Raw genomic sequence first — 19,481 nt, 5'->3', positions numbered from 1 at the left:
GGTTGACGGTGGGAGCAGCGGCAGACGTTTGGAGCCCCGTGTTCTCTCGGGATGCCGGTGGAGTCAGGAGATCTGCTTGGAAGGCCCCTAATAATAACTGTGGTATTTGTTAAGCATTTATTATGTGCCAAACACTATGCTGAGCACTGGGGAAGATACGAGATAATCAGTTTGGACACGGTCGCTGTCCCGCGTGGGGCACCCCCAACTCTCCCCCTTCCGGATGCCTGTGATCTTGGGGCTCCAGGCCGGAGCCAGCTGGCACAGAGGTGAAAGGGGACGAGGTCTGGGAGGGAGATGAGGAGTTGGAGAGGTACTGTGGGAGCATCAGCCCCAGTATTTATCAATCATTTCTTGAGTGCTTACTGTGTGCTAAGCACTGTGCTAAAAGCTCGGAAAAGTACAGTACAACCCTCTTTTGTATCGTACTCTCTCAAGGGCTTAGTAATGTGCTCCGCACACAGTAAGCACTCAATAAATACCACTGATGATGATGTTGTTGTTGATACAACAGAGTCTTCGAGGAGCTTAGGGTGAGAAGAGAGCTGTTCGAGGCACCTCCTTTGCACAGAGGCTCTACCGGCCACTGACTGTGTGCAGAGCGCTGTATTGGGCATCTCACAGAGCGCTGGGCTGGGCACCAGCACACCCACCAGCTGCTGCTAGCAATGATGTCTCTCTCCTCGACCGGCCTTCCTGAGTCAGATCCCCAGTGCAGACCTCAGAGCAGTAGCCAGACTCAGTGACCTAAGTGGCAGAAAGTCCAGGACTCAGGGTCCCGCCCGGGCCAGCCGGGCCCCGCCCCACCTCGCAGACCCAGGGGCCCCCGAAGTTGGACTCTGACATTCCGGGCTCTCCAGCAGACGGCCCCACGGGGGACCCTTGAGTCAGAATTTGGCCGCTTGAGTCATCCCGGAGTTGGCCGGACAGAGCCGTGCTTTTTCCGCTGTCTTTGGGGACCTGCTCGCTGCTCCCGCGTCTCCCCGCTCCCAACAACATCAACAACAACAGCAGCAGCTGACCGCATCTCCTCCGCCCAGGGATGGGGGGCCGGGAGGGGTGAGGTTAGTGGGAGAGTGAGTGGGAGCGGGTGTGCCTCTGGTCCTGTGTATGTGCGTGTGTGTACGTGTGTGTGGTTTCGTTTGGGGGGGGGGGGGCACCTGAGGACTTGGCACTGGAGGAAGAGGTTTGCTGGGAATCATTGGAGAAAATGTTCTAGAATCAGGATCTGGCTTTCTGCTGCCCCAGCCGTCCCCATCCCCTAGCCCCCTCCCCCACCAACCCTTGAGACTCGGTCCGGTGCGGTGACACCGATGCCCTGGGAGGAACTTCGTGCTGGCTGCCCTCCTGGACACTTACCTTCATGACTTGGCATGAATCATCTCCCTCAGTAACCCAGCAAGGGCCACGCAACACCCCTGACCCTCCCCTCTCCATCCCTGACTCTCCCACACTCACCCAGCGTGGGCCACCCAACCCACCCGACTCTCCCTTCTCCAGCTCTGACTCTCCCCCAGGTAAGCTCCTTGAAGGTAGGGATTGTCTTCCAACTCTTTTGTCTTTTTCCAGTACTGTGCTGAACCTGAAGGTGTTCAGCAAATGCCATTGATTGGTTGATTGATTCAGCACGACTACTCATCCAGGGATCTGTCCAGACCCCTCTGAATCTGCTGGTGTTCCTGGCTGAACTGTGAGAATGGATTCTCTGGAGGTGGACTTTAGGGAAGAGCAATTCCCGGTCCCCCTTACCCAACCCTTTGTGGTTCTGTAAACCCTAACCCTGTCCCCACCTGACTTCTGTCCTTTTCAGGTCTTCCTCTTCCAGAGGCTGTTCCATCCCTTTGACCCTCCCGATTGCCTTGCTTTGTCCCTCCCGCAGTTGCATCAGTTCGATTAGACAGTTCGGTTTACAGTCCGATTAGACCGTAAGCCCGTCCAACGGCAGGGACCGTCTCTATCTGTTGCCGACTTGTTCATTCCAAGCGCTTAGTACAGTGCTCTGCACGTAGTAAGCGCTCAATAAATACTATTGAATGAATGAATGAATGAATGAGTTCGTTCTGATCCTACTGCCCAGAACTGCCCACGGTGCCTGTGTTCCTCTTCCTTTTTCCTGTCCACTCCATCTCCCGCCCCTGCTCACTTTTCTCCCCTCCTCTGTCCACTCCTTCCTCTCTTCTCTGTCCACTCCTCTCCCTCTTTTCTGTCATTCCTCCCCTCCTCTGTCCACTCCTTCCTCCCTCCCAGTCCATTCCTCCTCCCCCCCTTCCTCTATCCACTCCTTCCCATCCCCTGTCTACTCTTTCCCATCCCGTCTACTCCTCCCCGTCCCCTGTCCATTCCTCCCTCCCTCCCCTGACCACTTCTCCCTCCCTCCCCATCCACTCCTTCCCCTCCTCTGTCCACTCCTCTTTCTCTTCTCTGTCCACTCCCCCCGTCCCCTGCCCGCTGCCCCCCTTCCATCTTCCCCTCCTCTCCGCCCCCGCCGCCTCCCTGGGGCTGGCCTCCGGCATGCTCATTTGTATATATTTTTATTACCCGATTTATTTTGTTAATGAGGTGTCCGTCCCCTTGATTCGATTTATCGTGATTAGGTTGTTTGGTTTTTGTCCGTCTGCCTCCCCCGATTAGACTGTGAGCCCGTCAATGGGCAGGGATTGTCTGTTGCCGAATTGTCCGTTCCAAGCGCTTAGTCCAGTGCTCTGCACATAGTAAGCGCTCAATAAATACTATTGCATGAATGAATCGCCCCTCCCCTGGGGATTTAGGGGAGGCCTGGGGCGGCAGGGACGGAGGGGACAGCGGGCGGAGACGGCGGAGGGGGCAGGTCTTCTCCAAGGTCCCTCCCCCGCCGGCCTGGCTTTGATGTAGGAGCCGCCGGGTTAATATTACAACGAGTCCGGAGGGCCCAGCCGACGACACCCCCCTCGCCCTCCTCCCTCCTCCTAGGGAGCCTTGAAAAGCAGCGACGTCCCGAGAGAGGGCCGGCACCAGCGGGGGTTGGGCTGTACTAAGCGCCTACTGGAGAAGCAGCGTGGCCTTATGGAGAGAGCACCGGCCCGAGAGTCAGAAGGTCATGGGCTCTAATCCCGATTTAGCCACTTGTCTGCCGTGAGACCTTGGGCAAGTCGCTTTACTTCTCCGAGCCTCAGTTCCCTCGTCTAGAAAATGGGGATTGAGAATGTGAGCCCCATGTGGGACAGGGACTGTGTCCGACGTGATTGGTTTGTCTCCACCCCGGCGTTTGGTACAGTACCTGGTGACGTAGTAAGCGCATAACAAGCACCATTATTATTATTACTATATACAGAGCGCTTCTGCAGTTTAGAGGGTACCGTACTGGACGCCTGCGGTGTGCCGAGCACTATATTGGGAACCCGTGATATGCAGAGTGTTGTACTGGGTACCTGCAGTGTGCAGAGCGCTAAACCGAGAATTGCGGTGTGCCGAGCGCTGTATGAGGAGACTGCGGTGTGCAGCGGTGCTTTATTGTTCTATTGTACTCTCCCAAGCGTTTAGTACAGCGCTTTGCACACAGTAAGCGCTTAATAAATACGTTTGAATGAATAAATGAATGAATAAAAACACCACATCGAGTCCCACTCCACTCCAATGCATGGTCTAGAAGTCCATTGCCCAAGCAGCATGGCGTAGTGGAGAGGGCACGGGCCTGCGAGGTAGAAGGTCATGGGTTCTAATTCCGATTTAGCCACTTGTCTGCTGTGCGACCTTGGGCAAGTGACTTTACTTCTCTGGGCCTCAGTACCTCATCTGTAAAATGGGGATTGAGACTGTGAGCCCCACGTGGGACAGGGACCGTGTCCAACCTGATTTGCTTGTATCTACCCCAGGGTTTAGTTCAGTACCCGGCACATAGTAAGCACTTAAATGCCATAATAATAATAATAATTTTTAAATTAAACCTTGGGTTGATGCTCCGGGGGGTCCGAAAGCCATACGGCTGCTGGGTGGGGAGGGGCTGGGGCCCGTGGCGGGGGTGGGAGGGGGTGACCCGTGCCTCAGTGGCAGCAGCAAACAGCAAAGACCATCTTCGGGCCTTCTCCCGGCGCGGAATAAAGCGGGGCCTGTGCGGGCGGCTGACGGCTGGAGCTAGCACCGGGGGGATGGGAGGAGGGGGCGCTCCCCCTGAGAGGGGTGGTGTTTATTTTAATGTAAAAATATCCCTTTGATCTAGGCTGGTGCGGTGTGCGTGCCCGCGCGCGTGTGTGTATATGTGTGTGTGAGCATGTGGCTTTGCAAACAAGAAACGTCACACATGTTCTCATCTCATTGCTACTTCCCTGGGATCATCTCTTTGCCTGTCTCTGTCTCCATCCAGCTCTATCTCCTTCCGTCCGGGTGCCTCTTTAGCCGCGTCTCTCTCAAGATCTCTTCCGTTTTCTTTCTGTGTCTCCCTTGCACTGTCTTCCTCAGACTCTCTGGCTGGGTCTCTCTGTGTAGCTCTCGTTCCCTACATTTTTGTGTCTCTGGGGATCTCCCTCTTTCCGTTTTCTCTCTCATTGCCTCTCTGGCCGTGTCTGACTCTGCCTCCCTCAATTTCTATGTGTCTCTGACTGTGTCTCTGTCTCCCTCTGTCTTTCTGTGTCAATCCCTGTTTCCCACAAACTCTGTGTCTCTGAGTGTGTCTCCCATCTTGGTCCTTCCCCATGCCCCCCATCCCCCTCTCTCTGTGCCCTCCTCTACACTCCCTCTCCCCAAAGGTTCAGCTGTGTCCAGCACCCAGTGAACAAGCAGTAGGCAGGACACAGTCCCTCCCTCAGGCAGGGCAGCAGAAAACCCGTCCCTTCCCTCTGCCGTCCCCACGGCCAGGACTGGCTGAAGTCCTACTGAGAGCGAGGCCAGGTCCTACCCCCAAATGGTGCCATGCCTATTTAATTTGTTAATGAAATGTAAATAGCCTTAATTCTATTTATTTGCTATTGTTTTAATGAGTTGTTCATCCTCTCAATTCTATTTATTACTACTGTTCTTGTCTGTCCGTCTCCCCCGATTAGACTGTAGACTGTCTCTATCTGTTACCGATTTGTACATTCCAAGCACTTACTACAGTGCTCTGCACATAGTAAGCGCTCAATAAATACTATTAAATGAATGAATGAATGAAAGTGCAGTGACTAAAGATGGCCAGGCCTGTAAGTGCCAGGACTACGAACAGCCAGGTCCGGAGATCCTGGCTATGGATGACCAAGCCCAGAGGTGCTGGGGCTACAGATAGCCAAGCCCGGAGGTGCCAGTACTCGGGTCCCCGGATAAATTAAACACCGTGCAAGCCCTGTTACTAGGCAAGCAGCCAGTTGAGTTAGTCAGTCAATCAACTGTATTTATCGAGTACTGTGTGCAGAGCACTATAATAATAATTAAATTACGGTATTTGTTTAAGCGCTTACTATGTTACCAGGTACTGTACTAAGTGCTGGGATGGATACAGGCAAATTGGGTTGGACACAGTCCCTGTCCCACGTGGGGCTCACAGTCTCAATCCCCTTTTTAAGATGAGGGACCTGAGGCACAGAGAAGTGAAGTGACTTGTCCAAGGTCTCACAGCTGACAAGTGGCTGAGTGGGGATTATGATAATAATAATAATAATAATTTTTTACTTTCCAAGCACTTAGTACAGTGCTGTGCACCCAGTAAGTGCTCAATAAATACGATCAAATGAATTAATTAGTTAATTAACCCATGACCTTCTAACTCCAGGGCCCATGCTTTCTCTGCTATGTCATTCTGCTTCTCCACTGTACTAAGCGCCTGGGAGAGCACAATATAACAATAAATAAACACATCCCCTGGCCACAAGGAGCTTATCGTCTAGGGACTCTGCAGTGCACCTTTCTCTTCTCCCTGCCCTCTTCCCAAATCCACACTGATTGGATGCAGTAGGAGGCAACACCACCATCTTCCCTAAACCAGTGGCTGCAACCTCGACTTCTCCCCATCTTTCAGCTCTCATAGTCCATCAGCTTCTAACAACTCCTACTCCTACCAGATCTTGCCCTGATCCAACTCCCACCCCCGCCCCTTCCCCCCCACCCGAAAAACGACCACTCTGGTTCAAACTCTTGTCATATCTTGGATGCACCTACTTCATCAGCCTCCTTACTGGCTTCCCTGCCTTCATCCTCTCCCCTTCATTCCAAGCTTCATGCTGCTGCCCAGATCCCACTACCTGTAATTTATTTTAGTGTCTGTCTACCCTGTTAGACTGTAATATCCTTGAGGGCCGGGAATGTGTCTTAACTCTACCGTACTCTCCCAAGCTCCGAGTACAGAGCTCGCACAAAGTTGACATGAACTGTGGATCATGCTAGGCTGGATCATATTAGCCGGCACCCCGGCCCTGCCCAGCCACAGGTAATGGGCTGGTTAAGACCTGGAGGAGAGGCGATGGGCTACTGGGGTGATAATAATAATAATAATGTTGGTATTTGTTAAGCGCTTACTATGTGCAGAGCACTGTTCTAAGCGCTGGGGTAGATACAGGGGAATCAGGTTGTCCCACGTGGGGCTCACAGTCTTTAATCCCCATTTTACAGATGAGGTAACTGAGGCGCAGAGAAGTTAAGTGACTCGCCCACAGTCATACAGCTGACAAGTGGCCGAGCTGGGATTCGAACCCATGACCTCTGACTCCAAAGCCCGTGCTCTTTCCACTGAGCATGCTGGTTTGGGAAGGGGCTTGGGCTGTTTCTTGTATTCCACGTGCAAACAAGACACCAGGCCAGGACCTTTTTTTTTTTTTAAATGGCATTTGTTAAGCGCTTACTATGTGTCAGGCACTTTTCCAAGCGCAGGAGTAGATACAAGGTAATCAGGTTGTCCTACGTGGGGCTCACAGGCTTAATCCCCATTTTACAGACGAGGTAACTGAGGCCCAGAGAAGTTAACCGACTTGCCCAAGGTCACACAGAAAAGTGGCACCTCCCAAACCCCGAAAGTCTTCTTCCCTCTCTATTCCTCTCCCCCCATTCCCTCCTCCCCACCGTCTTCCTGCTTTTTCCTCCCTCCCTTCCCTCACCCTTTCTCTTCCCTTCCCCTCCCAGCCCGGCACAGCCCTTTAAACAGCTCTCGCCTTATTTTCTTTTTTTAGCTCCCGACCCTTCCCGGCAGGAGAAATCTTTGGAAGATTTCGGATTTGGGGTTCGGAATGCCATTCGGACCCGACCTGTGGGAAGAGACGGGGAATGCCAGTGGCAATGTTAGATCGCCCTCTCCCAAGCGCTCAGCACGGTGAGCTGCACACGGTGAGCGTTCAGCGCTCAGAACAGTGCTCTGCACATAGTGAGCGCTTAACAGATGCCATCATTATTAAGAAATACGATCGATCGATGGATTGATTGACACCAACACCTGGTCCGAGGGGCTAAAGGCCTCCGTATACGGGCAGGACGTTACAACCAGGGCCGAGGAGGGAGGAGGCGGAGCCTGGGACTGAAGCTCCTCATAACGCGCAGGCGGGAGCGTTTTGCAGCGCCGGCTCGTTGGTCTAGGGGTATGATTCTCGCTTAGGGTGCGAGAGGTCCCGGGTTCAAATCCCGGACGAGCCCTGTTTTATTTCGGGGAATTTTTTTCCCCCCCCCCAGAGCTGCCATTCATTCAATAGCATTTACTGAGCGCTTACTATGTGCAGAGTACTTGTCTAAGCGCCTGGAATAGGCAATTCATTCATTCGTATTGAGCGCTTACTACGTGCAGAGCACTGGACTAAGCGCTTGGGATGGACAATTCGGCCACGGATAGAGACCATCCCTGCCCAGTAACGGGCTCACAGTCTAAAAGGGGAGACAGACAGCAAAGCAAAACGGAACAAAACAAAGCAAGACCACATCATCAAGATAAATAGAATCAAGGAGATATACACCTCATTAACAAAATAAATAGGGTAATAATATATACAGATATGTGCAGTGCTGAGGGGAGGGGAAGGGGGAAGAGCAGAGGGCGGGACGGGGGGAATTGGAGGGGAGAAGGAGCAGAGGGAAAGGGGGGCTCAGTTTGGGAAGGCCTCCTGGGGGAGGTGAGCTCTCGGTCGATCGTGGGATTCATTCAGTCGTATTTATTGAGTGCCTTCCCTGTGCAAAGCACTGTACTGAGCGCTTGGAAGTACAATTCAGCAATAAAGAGAAACAATCCTTGCCTACAACGGGCTTACAGTCTAGAAGGTGGGGGGGGGGCCGTCTCCGCCGGCCCCCCTCGCTGTAGGGAAGAGGGGGAGGACAAAGAAGAATTTTCTCCGGGAGAGGAAAAAGAAGGGAAAGGGAGGGCTCTACGGATTTGAATCCAGAACCTCTAGGACCGAAACCGAAAATCATACCCCTCGTCCAACGAGCCGGCTTTTTTTTTGGCGGGAGGGAGGAGTCTTTATCCGGGTGAAACCCCCTTGGAGGACGGGGGAGAAGTATATTAAGAATGATAATAATAATGGTATTTGTTAAGGGCTTACTATGTGCCAAGCACTGTTCTAAGCGCTGGGATAGATACAAAGTAATCGGGTTGTCCCAAGTGAGGCTCACAGTCTTCATTCCCATTTTACAGATGAGGGAACTGAGGCACAGAGAGGTTAAGTGGCTTGCCCAAGGGCACACAGCAGCAGACCGGTGGCAGAGCCGGGATTCATTTGATCATTCAGTCGTATTTACTGAGCGCTCACTATGTGCAGAGCACTGTACTAAGCACTTGGAAAGCACAATACAGCAATAATGAGAGACAATCCCTGCCCACACCGGGCTCAGAGTCTACAGGATTAGAACCCACGTCCTGTGACTCCCAAGCTGTATAGCGAAGAGGGAAGGGCGATGCCGCGCTCCAATTCCCGAGGTCCAGGAGGAGTGGGGATCAGACCCGCCTGACCCATCCTGGGAACGCGACGAGCCACTGTCCACTCTTTCCCCTGCCCCGCTTCAACTTTGTCGTTTCTTTCCGGTTTTTCATTTTTCCATTCTTCTTTTTTCCACTTTGCTAGTCCCACTGCACGTGCCTGTCTCCTCCATCAGCTAGTCAACGCCTACTATCCTCTACTTCGAATTTATTCCCTCATTTATTCGACAGTATTTATTGCCCACCTGGGGTTTACAGAGGACTGTCCTGGGCGCCTACTGTATGCAGAACGCTGTGCTGGGCACCTGTTGTGTACACGGTACTGTGCTGGGCACCTACGGTATGCAGGGTTCTGTCCTGGGCACCTATTGTGTGCAGGGAGCTGTATTGGTGTGAAGGGTGCTGTATTGGGTCCCTGTTCATTCATTCATTCCATCGCATTTATTGAGCTCTGAGTGCAAGGCACTGTACTAAGCGGTTGGAAGAGTACAATATAACAATTAGCAAACAAGTTCTCTGCCCACAACGAGCTTACAGTTGTGTGAAGGGGTCTGGGCTCGTACTGGGCACCTACTGTGGGCAGAGTGCTGAGTACCTACTATGTGCAGGATGCTATCCTGGAATTCCTCAATCGACTGCGTGCACCTGTTGGAGACCTAGGGCTGGCCTGGAGGGCTGGGGAGTTGATGCAGGGGGTTTTGCTCGGGGACTGATGATCTTAGATCCCAAGACCTCATGCACCCCAGCCACCTGGGCAGGAATGGTAACCCGGACGATGGAGAGAATCCCAGCTGGAAGCGGAGTCGCTGAGCCCGGCTCTCCTCCGTCCCCAACTAGAACATTTCTGGAGTCTTGTCTCCTCCCTGATCCCAGGGGGAGGCTACTCATCCCTCCCCATTTGATAGATGAGGAAAATGAGGCCGATAGAGGTTAAGGACCTTGACCAAGGTCACACAGCTTGGAAATAGGCAGATCCCCTCCCTTTCTCCCTCCCCAGGCCCTCCGCTCTCTCTCCCTCCCCCACCCCCTCTGTCTTTGCGCAGTGACTTGGGGGAACTGTTAGAGCCAAACAAGAAACACACCAGGGGCCTGGTGACACTGTCCAGACATTTGTCTCTTTTGGGCAGCTTCCAGGATCGTCAAGTCCCGGAGCCTCGGATGTCCCCGACTCAGAGTCCCGAGCCCCTCGTGGCTTCCTCTGCCAGCAGCTGCCTGGCCGCCTCGGCCACGGTGGCCAGAGCTGACTGGTCAGGGACCTCCAAACCAGGGCGGGACAATGAGCCATGGTGAACATGGGATTGGAAATGCGAGGAAGCCGGACTTTCCCTCCCCTGCGTGGGCCCTGTGGCTCCCGCTCCGAGGGCAACGGTCGGATGTGGTAACCGTGGCATCGGCACCAGGGCCAGGACTCAGAATAGTCCAAGGACTGTGCCCTAGATCCCCCCGCAAGGCCCCCATCGAGCTCCTGTCGGCCCTCTTCTTCTCCTCTTCCCCACCTGGCTGCTTCCCTGGGGAAGTAAGCAGGAGAGCAGACCGACGCTCTGGGGAATGGGGGGAAACAGTCTCTTCTGAAAAGGTTCCCGACTGTCCAACTGGGGCCACCCCTCCTGCGGGTCCAGAGGCCTCGGCCGCCAGACCGTGGAGACGGGGGGTCCCAGCCCCCAGCCCGGCCGACAGTCGGCCAAGCCGTGGGGGGTCCTGCCTTCCCTGCAGCTGGGAGACCTGGGCCCCGCAGGCGCCACATCCGGCTTCTCGCGTGGGGTCACCGGCGTCGCCGACGAGCCCCGCTCAACGGCCAGCGGCGAGACGGGATCCCCCACCCCACGGCTCTGGACCCCAGCCAGCTCACCCGCCTGGAGCCCCTGCTCAAGGCAGCGCAGCTCCTCTGGGCCGGGCGTGTGCAGACGATGGACGTCGGCAGCACAACCGAGCGGCTGCCGCCCGGAGAGCCACAGTGGGGCCCGAGCAGGCGGGGAGGCCTTTGGGTGTCTGGAGACCTGGGAAGCAGTGAGGTCTAGTGGATAGAACAAGAGCCTGGAGTGAGAAGGACCTGGGTTCTAATGCCGGCTCCACCACTCGTCTGCTGTGTCAACTTGGCCAAGTCACTTCGCTTCTTTGTGCCTCAGTTACCTCATCTGTAAAATGAGGATTAAGACTGTGAGCCCCATGGGGGACACGGATTGTGTCCAACCTGATTATCTTGTATCCACCCCCAGGATTTAGTTCAGTTCTCGGCACAGAGGTAAACAACAATTATTTAAAAAAAACAAGATGGGGATAGGACTTGGTCTAGTGAAACCGGCCTGCGTTTGAGAGACAGAAGACTTGGGTTCAAATTCAGATCTGCCTTTAATCTGTTGTGGGTGACCTCGGGCAAGTCCCTGGACCTTTGGGAAGTCCTCAGTTTCCCCACTAGGGATATTATGAGGGTAAATTGGGGTCACCAATAGGCAGACATTTTGGGGAATAATAGTAATCATAATAATAGTTATTATTATGGTACTTGTTAAGTGCTTACTTTGTGTCAGGCACTGTTCAGAGGTCATGGGTTCTAATCCCAGCTCCACCACTTGTCAGCTGCGTGACTTTGGGCAAGTAACAACTTCTCTGTGCCTCGGTTACCTCATCTGTAAAATGGGGATTAAAACTGTGAGTCCCACGTGGGACAACCTGATTACCTTGTATCTACCCCAGCGCTTAGAACAATGCTTGGCACATAATAAGCCCTTAACAAATACTTTCATTCATTCATTCATTCATTCAATAGTATTTATTGTTTACTATGTGCAGAGCACTGTACTAAGCGCTTGGAATGTACAAATGTACCATCGTCATCATCACTAGGGTAGATACCAGCTAATCAGCCGAGACACAGTCCCTGTCCCATAAGGGGCTTACAGTCTAAGTAGGACAAAGTAGGATTGAATCCCCATTTTACAGATGGGATAACTGAGACACAGAGAAGTGAAGTGATTTGCCCAAAGTCCCCCAGCGGACATGTGGCAGAGCTGGGATTAGAACCCAGGTCTTTCCGAGCCCCGGGCCCACGTAGACCTTGGGGGGGCTGTGGTTCAACACACCTTCCAGGAGTGCCCTATGGAATCCTGCATGGCGAGAGTGACTCCCGCCCTCTGCCCAGCTGGCAGGGATGTGCACAGAGGTTTCGGTCTACACCCTGTGACCATCCCTCCACCCGCCCCCTCTGCCGGCGGCCCTCCGGTGGTCTGTGCAGCCGGGTGCCCTCCTCACGTGGCAGGGCCTCCCAGCCTGAGTGAGATCCGGCCCCTCACCCCTGGGCCCACAGAACTGGCCGCCACAGAAACAGAATCAATCGTTAACTTTAAGACCTGGCACAGGAAATATTAAAAGTCAATTAGGGACCATTTCCATTTTCAAATTTCCTCCCGACCTCTGGATGTTCCCAGCCTCCATCCGGAATTGGATCTGGAGCGGCGTCTCTCCTAGCTATGTGTGTGTGTGTGTGCGTGTGTGAGTGTGTGTATGCCGCACGCGTGTAAGTGTATGTACCTGGGTGCATATGCGTGAGCTCGACACCTGTCCCAACCCTGAATCACACACGGATACACACCACCATCTCCACAGTGTAGGGAAAAGACTATCACCCATCCCACTGCTCCCCTCAAACCTCCGGCCCCCAGGGTCTCATCCCCCTGGGAAAGGAACAGCTTTTCTTTACTGGCTTGAGGAGAGGCCCAGGAGAAGCTCAGGAGAGGCTGAGGAGGGGTCGAGCGGAGGCCCAGCAGAGGTCCAGAAGAAGTCCAGAAGAGATTGAGGAGAAGCCTGGAGTGCATGCTTGGTGAAATTAGAGAAGGTGGCACAGCAAAACTCCTGCAGGGCTCTAGACTTCATTGCACTTCGGAGTCGACAGTCAGCCAATCAATAGTATTTGCTGAGTATTTGTGGACAATGCCCCAGGATCCCAGTGCTCCAGTTTGCCGAGGCTTAGGACCGACCCCACCCCCGGCCCGGGGACCGTAACAATCTGAAGCCCCCGTATCGATTTCTTCCTATTCCCATCTCTTCAAGTTGTTTTTCTCCCTTTTCTTCTTTTTGTTACAGCTTTCTTTGTGTGGCAGTTACCAGCGCTCCCCACGCCTTAGTTGGGGGTCAGGGATTGTGTCTCAGTCTCATCCATGTACATTTTTCCCAGGGCTTAGGACAGTGTCTTGTGCACAGTCGGGGCTTAATAAATACTATTAATGTGGTTACTACTGACAATAATTACAATAATTATGGTACTTATTAAGTACTTACTTTGTGCCAAACGTTGTTCTAAGCGCTGGGGTAGGTAAAAGTTAATCAGTTTGGACACAGTTCCTGTCCCATATGGGCTCACATAAATCGTACAAGTCCTAAGGAATAGGATTTAATTCCCATTTTATAGATGAGGTAACTGAGGCACTGAGAAGTTAAGTGACTTGCCCAAGGTCACACAGCAGGCATGAGGTGGAGCTGGGATTAGAACCTAGGACCTCTGACTCCCAGGCCCATGCTCTTTCCACTAGTCCTCGCCCAATCCAACCCCAGAGCACCCTGTCTCCCACCGAGGGCAAACCTGAGCCTCTGGTGGAGAGGCTTTTGTTCTGGGGCTTGGGGGGCAGAGGGGGGTTCCTTTAGGGGTCATCTCAGCATGGTAGGTCGGGAAATCTGTGGGCCGGACTCTCTAGGGTCCCTGACGTTCAGATGAGCGCTGGAGCCCTGGGGTTCCATGGGGGAAGGCTCCGGACTCAGAGGAGCTCTGGGGCCTGGTGTGATTGCGAGGTCCAAAAGGGGACTCCACGGACAGCCCCCTCTCCACTTTTCCTGACCCCTTCAGGCAGCTCCCCAGGGGGGTGGGGGAGAGAAGTCTCCCGGGGAGGGCGGGAAAGGGAAGAGGGAGAGCAGTGTACCGACCAGGGTCGGAGGCAGGCCTGAATCCCCCTTTTTCCCCCACTCCGGGGGGCTTCTCTTGGGCAGTCGGTAAACTCCCTTGGGCTGGTAGAATGATGCTTTTAGACCTATGTAGCGTCCCCCAGCTCCCACCCCCGAGGACGGCTTGCACGCTAACCACCAGCCCGCACTGCCTCTCTCCCCCCAGCAGCCTCCTCCTCCTCCTCTGCGCCCTGGCGGGGCTGGGAACAGGGGCGGGTTTGGTTTCAGCTAGAAAGGAGGGGCAGTGAGGTTGGGGGAGCGTGGGAGGCAGGGAAGGAGGAAAGGAAGGTTCTGGTTTGATTCAAACCGGTTCACCCCTCCAAGTCCCTCTGCAAACACCTCCAACCGCCCTGTTCATCCTCTTAAAATAGCTTGTCTGGCCGCGAGGCGCGGGCGGTCTAGGCCCTTCGGGAGGGTGTTTGCCTCGGGCCAGATGCTTAAAACCGAGAGTGTGGCCTACTGGGGCCTCGGTAAAACACAGGGGGGAGTTCGCACCCAGAGCGGGACATCCTCGCCCGGCCCCCAGGTTCTTGTTCCCTCAAACACCCCGCCTCCATCCCCCTAGGTTCCCTGTATTCCCAGAACCCCCACCCCTTCCCCCTGGAGTCCCTGGTCTCCTGAATCCCTCACCCCATCCCCCTGGAGTACCGCTCTCCACTGAACTGCTCTTCCACCACCCCTCCCCACCCCCCGTGGTATGTGTCTCCCCTGAAGCCTCCTCCCCCCGGCTCTTACTTTCCTGAACCCCCACCTCCATTCCCTCCCGACCTCTCGCCCCTAGAAAACACTGGACTCATCACACCTGCGGCTCAGCTGGTTGCCAGCTGCCAGGGAACCCTATCCGGTCCCACTCTAGGCCGAGAAGCTGAGCTCAGGAAGCCGAGTCCGTCCTTCTTCACCCATTCCCGGCCCCTGCCTTCCATCCCCTGGGTGACCCCTGCCTCCCATGACCTCCCTACCGTCCTCCCGTCCTGTCCCCTGGCACCCTGCAGTTTCCCATGAGAGCAATTGTGGCTGGAAAATAATAATGATGGTATTTGTTTAGCATTTACTGTGTGCCAAGCACTCTTCTAAGCGCTAGGGTAGATGCAAAGTAATCAGGTTGTCCCATGTGGGGGTCACAGTCTTAATGCCCATTTTACAGATGAGGTAATTGAGTTGAGTGACTTGCCCAAAGGCACACAGCTGACAAATGGCGGAGACGGGTTTAGAACTCATGACCTCTGACTCCCAAGCCCATGCTCTTTCCACTAAGCCGCACTGCTTCCCGCGAAAAGCCGAAAAAGCCAACATGGGACCCATAGTCCCCCCTCAGAGATCTGTCTCTGTCTCTGCTTCTCTGTCTCTCTCCCTCTTTCTCCTTCCGTCCCCCTCCTTGTTGTGCAGTTGTGTTTGCTGTTCACAGTGCCAGCGCTGCTTTTGCTTTCACCTTAATCTCCCGATCCCACAGAGTTTATCCCAGCACAGAGCCGGGTCTGTCCGGTGGCATTGCTCCGGGATGGTCAATTTGAGGCCTGTCAGCCTGGGACAACTGTCTCCCGTTCCCAGCTCCATCTCTCCCTCCCGAGCTGCCCCAGGGCATCTGACTCCCTTTAGATGACAGTGGGGCTGGTCCAGAGCTTGGGACTCCAGCCCCAATCAAGGAGGAGATGGGATTTCAGAAGGGCCTTGAACATGGGGAGAGCCCTGGTCTGCTGGAAGGGAACAGGGAGGGAGGAAGGGAGGAAGGGAGAAAGGGGTCGGCAACAGCGGGAGAGATGAGGGTGAGGAACAGAGAAGAGGGAAGGGGGAGGGTCGGGTGTAAAAAGAGCAGGAGAGGAGATCTAAACAGCAGACACAAGCAGTTGAATCCATCAGTAACGAATAAATATGTCAGAGAGCTGAGAGGGCCGCCTGCCTGGGGAGGTGGGGTTCAATCAGGAAAGGCCTCCTGGAGGAGGCGGCTTTTCCTAACACTCAATTGTTATTGATAGTATTAGTATACTATCTTAGTATAGTATAGTATACTTAGTATTTACTAAGCACTTACTGTGTGCAAAGCACTATATTAAGCGCTCAATTAATACAATTGATTGATGATTGATTGTAAAAGCCACCTTCTCCAGGAGGGCTGTGGAGGACAAGAGGAATGTGCTTTGGAAGATATGTGGAGGAGGTGGGAGGGACGTCCCATGACAGTAAGCCAGGGGATGGAGAGGGAAAAGGGAGAGTCGAGGGACAAGGGAGAGGAAAGAGTCAAGGGCCTGCTCTGTCCAGAGCCTGAAGGGGCAGCAGAAAAGGAGGAGATGGGGAATGGCTGGGGGGGAGTGGGGCGGGGCGGTTTGAGGGTCAGGGGTCTCTATGCCTACGGCAGGACATGCCCCCTTGTCCTATTAATAATAAAAATGACCATTATTATTATTATTGTAGTTGTAAAGTCCTTACTATGTGCCGAGCACTGTTCTGCCTGCCACAGCCAGCGGGCTAAAGACAGTCCCCCATTCTGACCCTGACCTCAGGCCACAGTCCCTCCCTCTGGGCCCCAGGGCATCTTAGGGAACATTTGGGGTCCTCCCCACCCCAGGTTGTTGAATGTTTCCCTTGGCTCGGGGTCCAGACCCCAGCTGGAGTGGGGAGAGAGGGGCCGCCGTGCCAGCACGTTCAGGTAACGAGCCGAGCAGCGTTTCCGGCCCACGCGCAGCGCCTCGCCGGCTGCGGCTCCCAGCGGAGCAGAGGAAGCCCCCTCCCCACACCCCCTGCCCTCCCCCTCACAGACAGGCCGAGAGGAAGCCCGTGGACCGGGGGATAAGGGGTGGGGGGAAGTCGGTGTGGTGCTGGTCTGTGGATCCGAACTTGGGGGAGGAGTCGGGGGCCGAGGTTTGACTGAAGTGATGCAGTCAGAGCCCAGGGCAGGAGATTTGGGGGTGGGGACGCCCCCCAACTGAGCGGAGAAGGGTTATCACCTGCCCACCTTCCCCCTCGCCTCGCATTGGCCCCTTCCTCGCCCTGATGAGGGAAGGGGAAGGAAGGTGAGAGTGACCTGAGCCAGCTCAGAGAGTACCCGGTTGGCACAGGGGTCTGGGACCCCGCGGGGTCAGAGAGGTCTGGACGGACACACGGACCAGAGAGTCCAGGCTGGGTCACGGGGAGAGGGTCAGGAGGGTGGAGGCCGGGGCAGTGGCCGACTCTGAGGGAGAATCTTGGCTGGTGACTCTAGACGGTGAGTTCGTTGTGGGCAGGGAATGTGTTCGCCAACTATATTGTGATTAGTACAGTGGTCTGCACACCGTAAGTATTCAATAAATACGGTCGGTCGACTGATGGACCGGGTGGGTTCCTTCACCGCCTGGAACTCCGGAACTCCAGCCCCGCTGCCAGCCAGGGCCCCACCCTTTCCTGGAGCCACGGACTGGGGCTACAGTTTTCCTATTTCAGAGGATCTGGGGGAGAACGAACCAAGGAGAGGGTGCTGTTCACAAGGGAAAACCAGGAAGGAGATTCTGCTTCCCATGGGAATGAGGCTGACAGACACGCAGGCGGTGCTCAGCAAAGGTCAAGAGGCACAGTGAAAAGGCTTCCCCCTAGGCCAGGGAACCATCTGGTGGGGTGGACACCTCCTGGGCCTTGTGTGGAGGGCACTCCTAGGCCAGAGAACCATCTGGAGAGGGCAGCCCCTGAACCCGGGAATTGTCTGGTGGGAAAGGTGCCTCGTAGGCCAGGGAACCCTCTGGAGAGGGTAGCCCCTAGGTAGGTCTAAGGCGAGCACCCCTCTAGACCAGAGGACGATCAGTAAAAAGTGCCCTGCTGCCCCCCACCAAAGCACCGCGGTTATCCAGAACCCCTAGCCCACTTCTCCACTCCTCTTCTGGGCTCCCACTAGGCAGGAACCCCAAGTCCCACCCCTTCCCGATCCCCCTTCCCCTGTGCAGAGTGGGTGAGCGGTGTGAGCAGGGAGGAAGGAAGGGCCCTGACCGCGACCACCATGACCAAGACCACGACTACCACCAAGACCCGTCGCTGTTTACATTTCCCGTCCGGTTGTTTACACGGCGCGGAAGCAGGGCCGCCTGTCGTGGGGCTGCCGGGGGCCTCCTAACGGAAACCAATCGAGCCGGGGGGTGGGTCTGTGGTGTGTGGGGGGGTCCCTGGGAGAGGCCCTGTGTCCCGCTGAGGGTCCTAGGGGGCAGGTCTCACGCAGAAGCCGTTCCACTTGGGCCGATGGAGGTACTTATGGAGGGGTGGGACTTTCCAAGTGCTTAGTACAGTGTTCTGCACACAGTAAGCACTCATTAAATATGACTGAATGAATGAATGAGGGGAGCAGGGAGTATGGGAAAGGTGAGGGATTTGGGAGAAGAGAGGAGAGGGTGGCAGGGAGGGGTGTGGAAGTGGAAGTTGGGGGAGAAAAGGAAGGGGTGGGGAAGGAGGAAAGGAGGAATGTCAAAGTGGGGATCTAGATTTAGAGGATTTGAATTGGTCCTCTAGGTAGTCAGTTCGGGCAGAAAGAACCCAAACCACTCTGCCAAGATCTGCTTGCTTCCCCTTGCTGATTGCCCCCTCCCCGCCCGTGCTACGCCCCTCCTCCCTCCCTACTGGCTGTGACCCTCCCCCGCAACCCCCCAGCAAAAGTCAAGGGACGTTTTCATTCCTGAGTTTCCGACTCATTTACCTTTTACTCACCAACACGGCGGTTTGCCGGGAGCTGGGGGGCAGCGGGGAAGCGGCCCACCCCCTCCCGGCCCCCCTCGCTACCGGCAAGGCCGGGCCGGTTGGATGCTGCCTCACCGCCTGTCACTAAAAGCGGGGAGACACGGGCTGGTGAGCGTAACCTCCCCAGGTCCCTCAGGGGCCCCCAGCACTGCTGAGCCGGGAGCATGGGTTTGGTGGGGCCTGTTAGCCAAGGATCCATTTCCCCCTGCCAGAGGGTTGTGGGATGAGACGGGGTCAACCTCGGGCACCCTGATCCCAGGCCAGCAAAAATCCACCCAATTTTCAGAGTCTCCGTCCAACCTCAGGTGGCGAGGGTTCCAGGGGGCTAAGGGGAGCTGGGAAGGTGGAGACCCTGGTGGGTTAAGGGGCTGGTGTGGGGTGAATGGGAAGCGAGGGGTTGGCTATGGGGCCAGGGTGGGGGCCTGAGGAACAGGGGAAATGGACCCGGTGTCTGTCACGCACCCGCAACCCGCCGGAGCGTCCCAAGCCCGGCTTCCTCTCAGAGCCTACTGGGCGGAACCAGGATGGGGTGGGTAAGGGGGAGGCTGAGGGGGTTGGGGGCTCAAGGAAGGTGAGGGCAGTGATGGGGTTTTAATCTGTTGGGCCGGATCCATCCTGGAGTGAGGCAATCAGCCCTGAAAATCCTTGGCTGCCGCCCCGGGCCGCGGGTCATTGCTGTCCGCTTGGGTGAGAAGGGGTGCGGAGAGGAGGAGTCACCCCAGCCTCTCTCCTTTCTCCGGTAGGCTGATTTGCAGGAAACGGAAGGTGTGTGCGTGTCTGTGTGTCTGTCTGTGTGTGTCCGTGTCCTGTCCCCCACTAGACTAGCAGCCCCTGGAAGCCAAGAACTGGGTCTCCTTCTCCCTCTGTCACTTCCCCAGAGCCCAGTCCCGCGCACCTCCTATGTGCAGGCCTTCTAATATTAATAATCATAATGATATTTGTTAAGCGCTTAATCTGTGCCAAGCCCTGGCGTAGATACAAGGTAATCGGCCACGTGGGGCCCACAGAGAAGCTAAGTGACTCG

The 19,481-nt window shown here is 55.2% G+C and overlaps 1 non-coding gene across 1 annotated transcript; it reads left to right on the top strand.

Moving 5' to 3' along the window:
- Positions 1-7,494: 7,494 nt before the first annotated feature.
- TRNAP-AGG lies at positions 7,495-7,566 on the top strand. Its single transcript has one exon. It is a non-coding gene; the product is annotated as a tRNA-Pro (tRNA).
- The last annotated feature ends 11,915 nt before the right edge of the window (positions 7,567-19,481 follow it).

This window comes from Ornithorhynchus anatinus, chromosome 20 (genome assembly GCF_004115215.2).
Source record: "Ornithorhynchus anatinus isolate Pmale09 chromosome 20, mOrnAna1.pri.v4, whole genome shotgun sequence".
NCBI lineage: Eukaryota > Metazoa > Chordata > Mammalia > Monotremata > Ornithorhynchidae > Ornithorhynchus > Ornithorhynchus anatinus.
The sequence above is the reverse complement of the archived record's forward strand: the minus strand, read 5'-3'. Positions and strand labels throughout refer to the sequence as shown.